The following is a 9,594-nucleotide window of genomic DNA, read 5'->3' on the forward strand; positions in this document are numbered from 1 at the left end:
TCATAGTTAGCAAGTAGTTCTTAATCAGGATATTTTTATTTGGTAATTACTGAATACCAAACAAGGAACTTAGGAACCTTTGTCCTAAATGTGCTATTACTTACTGCTTAGCTCATCTTTCTTCCATATTAGTTAGTAGTATTAAGCTCAGTGTTAATGTTGTACAACCTATTACTTCCTGCATAGTTACTTGTTAACAGTGGACCATTATTCTAAAGTGCAAACGAACAATGCAAAGACGTGTCATACATCTGTATAATGATCCAACAGTCCCACTGACTTCAGTTTCTCCTGAATTTGTGATCATGTCTGTTAGTTCAGTCAAACATCCTCATCATCATCATCATACTTGAGCTTCACATCACAGAAATGATAAATGAACTTGTGCTGCTTCATGAGTCCATCATTTATTATCATTTCAAATTAATCTCAAGGTGTCAGGAGGAAACTGATGGTTGCCATTTACTAAAAAAAAAATAATCTAATGACGCAGTAATAACTGCAAAACGGACTTTGCAACATCAAACGTTTTTTAATTTGGTTTAAAAGATAGTCCAATCACAGCAAGTTCTAGGAGTGCCATGGGAACTTCAAAGCCAAGGGCAACCCAGTTGAGCAGAGGCCTTCCGGGTTCTTGTAGTGAATGGACAGATAATCAGTTGAACAATTTATTTGTCTCCACTTAATATAAAACTGTGGTGTTACCCTGGAGTTACCCTGATGCAGCAATAGATTTGTTGACTACAATATATATATATATTGTATACATTGTGTATACAATATTTAAACTAAAAAGTTTGCATATCCTGTGTGAAAAATAAATCAAAATGTTAAAAAAACACCCTTGATATTTGGTTAAACATGCAGTATTTTTCTACTATTCAATTTAGCTTCTGTAACATTTACAGTGTATTTATAGTGTCTTAAATAAACAATTATCTGCCAGTTTAAATATAGGAATAATAATAATAATAATAACAGTAAATCATGAAATCACACATTTTGCAGTCATTTCCCAATGTTTATTGATGTCAAACTTTTCCCAGAAAAAAAAAACTGTTGATTATAATAATATAATATTATATAATATTTGAAAATAAAAAGAGAATTTGTTTAAAATTTGTTGTTACAAGATGCCAAATAATATTCAAGGCTCCAGTTGAGCATATATTTTCTTCCCTTTAACAAACAATTAGGCAAAAATGATTAAGAACAAAACTTCAATATTTTACAATTTTATTTATTATCTTATATGATTTATTTCCTGTTTCCTGTCATCATTGTTTGCTTCTATTGTGACTAAATGCAAGACAAATTAATGATTAATAATTATAATTTTATAGTTAGTTGTTAGTGATAGTTATAAATCACTATATATTGACAAGGAGTGCCTATAGTCGAGATGGGAGTGAGTGTTGACTGTAGAGGAGAAATTAAAAAAAAATAAGTAAACATGCAAAAACTGGGAGACGGCAGTAAAGCACTAAGAGCAGATGTGCCACATGAGAGAAAACGATGTGGAAGCTGTTGGAAAGGCAGATATTGTGGAGAGCTGATAAAGAATGACTTAGTAGTCTTTGAGAAATCCTGCAAGACAGGAAGAAAGATAATTGATCAAATGATGAACAACAAAAACATTGATGACAATGGCAGACAACATCATACTCTAAGTGCAGCATGTATAACAGTAAACAGAATGTTATCGTCTGTTGGTGTATATGCTAAAATAGTTATTATCATAGCTCTTGTTCATGGTGTGAACAGCTTTAAGTTTCAGATATCATGTACTGTTAGAACAGGAAGAGAAAGTGACAATTTGTAAAGGTTAATAAAGAAAGAACACAATGGACTTAATATAAACTTTATGATCCAAACACTCTGACTACTTACAATGGCAAAATTAGCATGAGAGTTCAGGCAATGGCCAATGACAAAAGTACAAGTGAAAGTCCTACAATTTTGCATAACTACACTTGTACAATATCATATAAATTTGCTGATTTGCTGTTAATTTTATGAATGAGTTCGACATGACACTTTGTTGGTTGTTCTTTCTGATGGGGCCGTGGAGCAAACTGTGCAGAATGTAACTGCACTACAGTTCAGTCAAGGTGCTCAGACCGACATTGACATACCTTTGGAAATGTTTGCCTTTGGTCTTTTCCGTAAATGCCCAATATGGCCCAATTCAGATCCCATGACTGGCCTCCTTTGGTCTTCAGCTGAAACAAAGAGAAATATATACATGTTGAGACAATGTGCTAAAAATAATCTGTAACCAAAATATTTAAGAGGAACGACTGTAAAGTAAATGTATTATTAACAGATAAAATAAGGATGTGTGCCTTAAAGCAAATTAGTTATAGCTACAGTCATGTGAAAAAGTTAGGACACCCTTTTGAATTTCATGGTTTTCTGTATCGGGACATAATAAAAAATGATCTGGTCTTTGGCAAGTCGTAAAATTTAGAAAATAAGTCCTCTGGTAAACATCATCACATGTCATATCACACTGTGTCATTATTTATTTAACAACAATAAAGCCAATATGGAAAGGCCATGTGTGACAAAGTTAGGACACCCTATGAGTCAGTTGCCTGTAGATCCACTTTTAGCAGCAAAAACTTGAAGCATTCATTTTCTGTGTGACTTTATCAGTCTCTCACATCATTCTGGAGGAATTTGGACCACTCTTCTTTTCAACATTGCTCCAGTTTATTGAGGTTTGTGGACATTTTCTTATGCACAGCTCTCACCACAGCATTTGAGTCAGGATGAGCTTTAGACATGGACTGGGCTGTTGCAACACCTTGATTATTTTCTTTTCAGCCATTCTGTTGTAGATCTGATGGTGCGCTTGGGATCATTGTCCTGTTGCATGATCCAGTTTTGGCCCAACTTTAGATGTTGGACAGATGCCCTTGCATTTGACTGTAGAATACTTTGATATACAGAGGAGTTCATGACCAACTCAATGACTGTGAGGTGCTCAGGTCCTGTGGCTACAAATCAAGTCCAAAATGATCAGCCCTCCTCCAGGATGTTTGTCTTTTGGTATGAGGTGTTTGTGCTGATATGCTCTTTAGGTTTTCACCAACCTTGGTGCTGTGCATTATGGCCAAACATCTCCACTTCGGTCTCGTCTGTTTAAAGGACATTATTCTAGAAGACTTGAGTTTTGTTCAGATGCAACTTTGCAGACCTAAACTGTGCTGCAATGCTGCAATGCTGCTTTCTTCTGCCAAGCCTTCCAAACATGACATTTTCGTCCCATATTTTTCTAATGGTATTGTCATGAACTTTATCATTTAACCTGTTAACTGAGGCCTGTAGAGTCTGAGGTGTAGTTCTTGGGTTGTCTGCCATTTCTCTGAGCTTTGCACAGTCTGATCTTGGGGTGAATTTTCTGGGACGTCCACTCCTGGAAGGAGAGGTGTCTGTTTTAAATGTCTTCCACTTGTGAATAAAGGTCAGATTGTTTGGAAATATTACTCTTCTTAGATTGATGGCAGCAACAATTACTGCTCTAAGATGATTGCTGATGTCTTACCTCCTTGGCATTGTGTTAACACACACCTGAAGGCTCCAGACCAGCAAACTGCCAAAGCTTATGCTTTTATAGAGGCACTCAGACTTGCTGATGATCAGTTAATCAAAGGTATTTAATTATCAGTGCTTGACTGTTATTTACCCTCTTAATTCCAATGTTAACAGTAAGGGTGTCCTAACTTTGTCACACATGGCTTTTCTATTTTGGCTTTATTTTTGTTCAGTGAATAATGACACGGTGCACAATTTGTCATGTGTTGTTGTTCATCTGAGGTTTTATTTTCAAAATAAGACCAGCCAAGCACCTTTTTTTTTTTTTTTTTTTTTTTAAATGATGTCCTGATACAGAAAACCATGGAATTTAATAGGGTGTCCTAACTTTTTCACATGACTGCTAAATGCCTTCAACATTACTGTGAAAGTCTGAATCATTGAAGGACTTGTTCAGGAGGACTTGTTAATTCTAGCAGCTTTCTGACAAAATTGGTCAAAATTATGAGACTATAAAAATGTCATGATGGACCACAGGAAACAAAAAGTGAAGGTGTGGCAAGCATTCTAGTAACTGTGCTTTACAAATAGTATACCGTAAAAATCACAGTTACTGGTAAAACTATGTCTACAGTGGTAAAACCATGGTAAATGTTGTGGTTGTTGTGCTTTAACTACAAATACCACGGTAAAACTACAGTAACAGTGGTAAAACTATGGTAAGCGTTGTGGTTATTGTGCTTTAAAAACAAATACCACAGTAAAACTATGCTTAGAGTGGTAAAAATCATGGTAAGCATTGTGGTTATTGTGCTTTGACTACAAATACCACAGTAAAACTACAGTTACAGTGGTAAAACCATGGTAAGTGTTGTGGTTACTGTGTATTGGCTACACATAATATGGTCAAACAACAGTTAACCTTACTATGGTAAAAATATGGTAAATGTGCGGACTTTTACATGATCACGCTTATCACGTGATACTGGTTGGTTGATTTGTAGAGCTATCATCAGCCACGTGAATATGATTAAAACTGTTTTATTTATTTATCTATTTCAAAACTGCAACAGTTAGAAGTTAGCTTAGGCTAATGTTAGCAGCTGTGCTAACACAGCAGCCGACTGTTTTACTACATACGCTTCCATTTAACACATGACGCAGACGCAGACGCACCGAAATAATTAAAATAATGACCTCATTACAAGAGGAAAGATTGTTGCCCTTTCTTACCTGTTTGAAGGTGTAAAACATCAGGTGAACCGGTGTTAAGAGATTTTTGGTTTCCGAGATTTTCAGTTTCAGTGGGTGGAGCATACATGAATATTCATAAGTTTCCCGGACATGCGCGTGGAACTGAGAATTTCAGTTTACGCTCCTTGTGTCAACATGTTTAGCGGAATATTTCAAGAAAGGTAACGTTAATTATATTTCCAGCGTTGCACAAACATATGTTCATCATGTTGTAACAGTTTATAATGTTTTATTAGTTTTGTTCACAAACGTTGCGTGTTTTTTGTTTTGATTTGTTTTGTTTTGTAGTGGTCCATGACTAACTAAATGATTGCAGGCATTCTTGGTGTAATGTTAAGATAAAGCACAACAAATCTCAGCTAGTTGTATACATTAATTTTAGTTCGTTGTGCTGCTCATTTGTAGTGATGATTTGTTTGTTGAAAACATCACTGCCTGAAACAAATGAAATAAACCTATATGAATGTATTTGTGGATATATTATTTGTATACTGGTGTGATGATCCATGTCTTAACTTACCCTGTTCAACATTCTCCATGTTGTCTGGTTGTAAACTATGATACAGTCATACACTGCTGCCAAAAATGTTGCTGATATGTTTTCAATATATAATACTTAAACATTTGTGCAAACAAACATACATTCATAAATGAAGATTATCTCAAGGTTTAAGATTCCACTTGCACAATAAAACCAAGAATCCCAGAACACCTGGATGATTATATCTGGCCTACACTGATTTCCAATTGTAGTGCAGACTGCAGATACAGACATGTGAACCTTCAACCATTTCAATTTTTTTTTAATTCTCTTCTGTTACCTTTTAAGTTTTAAACCGTCATCCTCTGTCAGTGAGTGAAATAACATTCACCGCCATATCAGCGGCCTAATAAAAAAATGTGAAACCTACACCGATGTTATTCTGTGTCATCTGTTCTTTAACCATGTGTTGCACCTGGATGATACACAATGATGATGACTGATACAAAAGCATGATTTATTTTGATGCAGAGCAAACACTTTTATGCAACATTATTTGTATTATAAAGTATTATAAACACAAATTCTTAATTATGCTTTAATTAGAGGCATTTTTTATTAAATTAATAATAAAGTGGAATAAAGATTGAACTAGATGTTATTATAACGTGTGTTGGTGTGGAAGTTTGATATTATGTGAGACAGTGACATTTTTTTTTTTTTTTTTTTTTTTTAAATATGAATTCAATAGTGATTCACAGTCAAAATCCAGGAAAATGTATAGTCATGGATAATGTGATTAACAGTAAAGTAAGTAAAGTGTTCCTGGAGATTAAGTTTGAATCACTATTAAAGTCTTGTTACAAACAAAAAAGATGTATTCACCAAAACAAGACAACATAGGAGAAATGTCCTTGTTGAATATGCTGTATAAAATTTTGACATATCATAAAGCTATTCTAAGATCATATGTAAGATTTGTACACAAAAAAAAAAAAAAAAAAAAAAAAATTGATTCTGGCATTTGATTCATGACATTACCATTCAAAAGTTTTGGGATTACTATCATTTTATTCACTTTGTTAAAGAAATGTATACATTTGTTTGACAGGGATGCGTTAAACAATAACAGTAAAGACATTTATGTTACAAAAGATTACTATTTAAAGTAAATGCTGTTTATCTGAACTTTTATTTATCAAGAATTCCTGTCACACTTGTGATAATCAGGACTGTATCTTGATCAGCATATTGGAATGAATTCTGAAAGATCATGACACTGAAGAGGACAAATTGAAATTGAAAAGTACAGATATAGTGCAGACATACATATATTTTGACTTATAATAAAATTTAATTTAATGTATTAAATTATGCTTATTCTGTTCCATAAAATGCTGTGATGTATTTGTCTTCTTATTTAAAGTGTACCAAATGTAGGCTACTTTTTGCATTTTTGTCCATACAATTTTGTTTAATCTAAAATTTTGCTTGTATTTAAGGAACACTTTTATGCATGTGTGCCCTTGGATTCCTGTTCATTTTGTACATATAAGCCAAACTGTTTAAACAATCACACCAGGATAGATTAAAAATGATTCGTTCACACTCCAAGCGTTGCAAGCTACAACACAACAAACTGAAATCAATGTATACAACTGCTATGCTTTGTCCTAACATTACACTAAGAATGCCTGCAATCGTTCAGTAAGGGACGACTGCACAAAACATGCAAACTAATAGAAACATTATAGACGCTTATAAAATAATGAACAAATGTAGTTTAGGCATAAGTCTGCACCAGGGGTGTTTCTAGGATTTGAAAACATCCAGGGCTGTTGCCAAAACATCAGGGACTAGTGGTGTTGGGTGGGAGCTCACATCATGCTCATATAAGATTTTGTTAGACAAAAGTGGCTGAACCTGGATCCTTCTAGGCGGTTCCGGGGGCATTAAACCGGGGCTTAAAGACCTTGTCACACTATTAACAATAGTAAATAGTATCACTGCAAATAGCAAACATATCAAAGTACTATAACAAAATTATAACATTACAAAAATATGTAAGACAAATAAAATAATACATTTGAAAATGTATTTATAACTGTAACAAATATATAGTTGCATACAAAAATTGGGCCCTATTATTTTTTCCCAAATTCCTTTTTATTTTATTTTTCTGAAGGTATAAAATATTGATTTAATTGATCTTTTAATGAAAATTATATGTTATTTTTGTCAAATAAAGGGGATTGGAAAATGTAAAACATGAAAGAAATATTGTGTGAACAAAAAACTTATACATTTTTATTAATTAATAGTAGTACTACTAGGCACATACATTATACTGAATGAATGAATGAATGAAGTTAAACCGAACTTTTATTTTGACGGGTTGCCGACCTGCCGTGAATACAATTAAATTTCAGTGTATATATTTGACGCTTGTTTTACTCAAATGCAACAGTGAAAGGCTTATGAAGTGACTTTTATGCCCTCATTTAGTGAAACGGCAGACGCTAAAATCACTGCGCGTGTCAGTATTACGTGTGTAGAAAACTAAACCGCGCATCTGCGCCGTTCTTTCATAAAAAGACACGCAGAACATGCAGGATTCATATTTAAATAGTCTTTTGCTGCATAATATTTACAGATACTAGTCCATATCGCGATTAAGTTTAATGACCAACTTTTGATTAATTAATTCAAACTTTGACAAATTCCGTGGAAATAATAGAGCCATACAAAAAACATTCGGGGCTGGAGTAAAAAACTTTTGGGGCTCGAGCCCCTAATGATTAGCCCTAGCGACAATTACCTTTTGATATTCCATTAAACCTGCTGATACAAGGAATGTAAAATGAAATTCTCAGTTCCACGCACATGTCCGGAAATCTCATGAATATGCATGTATGCTCCGCCCACTGAAACTGAAAATCTCGGAAACCGAAAATATCGTAACACCGGGCAAACCGAGCCTCGCTGGTGACGTCACTGTCGTAGAAGATGCTCGTGGTATTTGTAGCATCTGCTCTTAACAGAAGTTAATGGGAAGGATTGGCGTATCATATGCACGCGAAATTGGACTTTGGCGTATGTATTACTGGCAATTGGAAAGTGTAAAGCCTTGTTATTTATATGCAGATTGACCCAAAATGCAACAAAAGCATTAATATTGTGAAATATTTTTACCATCATTACTCCAGTCTTCAGTGTCACATGATCCTTCAAAAATCATTCTAATAAGCTAATTTGCTGCTCAAGACACATTTTTATTATTATTATTATTATTATTATTATTATTATTACCATCATCACCATCGTGAATATTTAAAACAGTTAAGCAATTTTTTTCAGGATTCTTTGATGAATAAAAAGATTTAAAAAAATCTGCATTTATCTAAAAAAAAAGGGGGGGGTTATGCATACCATTCAAAAGCTTGGAGTTTTATGGGAAAGAAATTATAGAAATTAATGCTTTTATTTAGCAAAGATGCTTTAAACTGATCAAGAGTAACAATAAAGACATTTACAATGTTACAAAAGATTTGTATTTCAGATAAATGCTGCTCTTCTGAACTTTCTATTTATCAAAGACACCTGAAAAAATCCTGCTCAGCTGTTTACTACTACTAAATGTTTTTGAGCAGTGAATCAGTATATTATAATGATTTCTGAAGCATCATGTGACTGGAGCAATGATGTTTAAAAAAAAAAAAAAACACACACACACACACACACACATTGAATTCACAGGAATAAATTACATTTTAAAAATATACCCAGATAGAAAACAGATATTTACTACTTTAAATAGTAAAAATATTTAAAAATTGTACTGTTTTTGCTGTACTTTGGATCAAATAAATGCAGACTTGGTGAGCATTAGAGACTTCAAAAATCTTACAGTAGTGTAAAGGCCAATTAAATGTAATGCAAGAGAGTAATGAAATATAGACCTTATTTATTTATTTATTTATTTATTTAGCACTGTGGCTATAATTTGCAGATGGTCCCTTAAACAACATCAGCGATTGTCCAGCTAATCTCAAACCTAAAACTAACTTTATTGTGCTACTGTAACATATTTGATCTATAAAGATAAATCTCAAAAGAGAAATAACATAAATAAACTGAGAGCAGCAAAACATGTTATCAGTTCAGCAACATTATCACTCCAAATATTGAAACAATCATTCACAATCACACACTCGCTCAGGTCTTGAGGAATTGATCATGTTTTCCTCACGTTTTTTTGCCTGCTGTTCAAAGAGTTTAAGCCAACAAACACCCAAACAATGCTGTAGTCAAAAAAAAGA

This window comes from Labeo rohita, unplaced genomic scaffold (assembly GCF_022985175.1).
Source record: "Labeo rohita strain BAU-BD-2019 unplaced genomic scaffold, IGBB_LRoh.1.0 scaffold_303, whole genome shotgun sequence".
Lineage (NCBI taxonomy): Eukaryota > Metazoa > Chordata > Actinopteri > Cypriniformes > Cyprinidae > Labeo > Labeo rohita.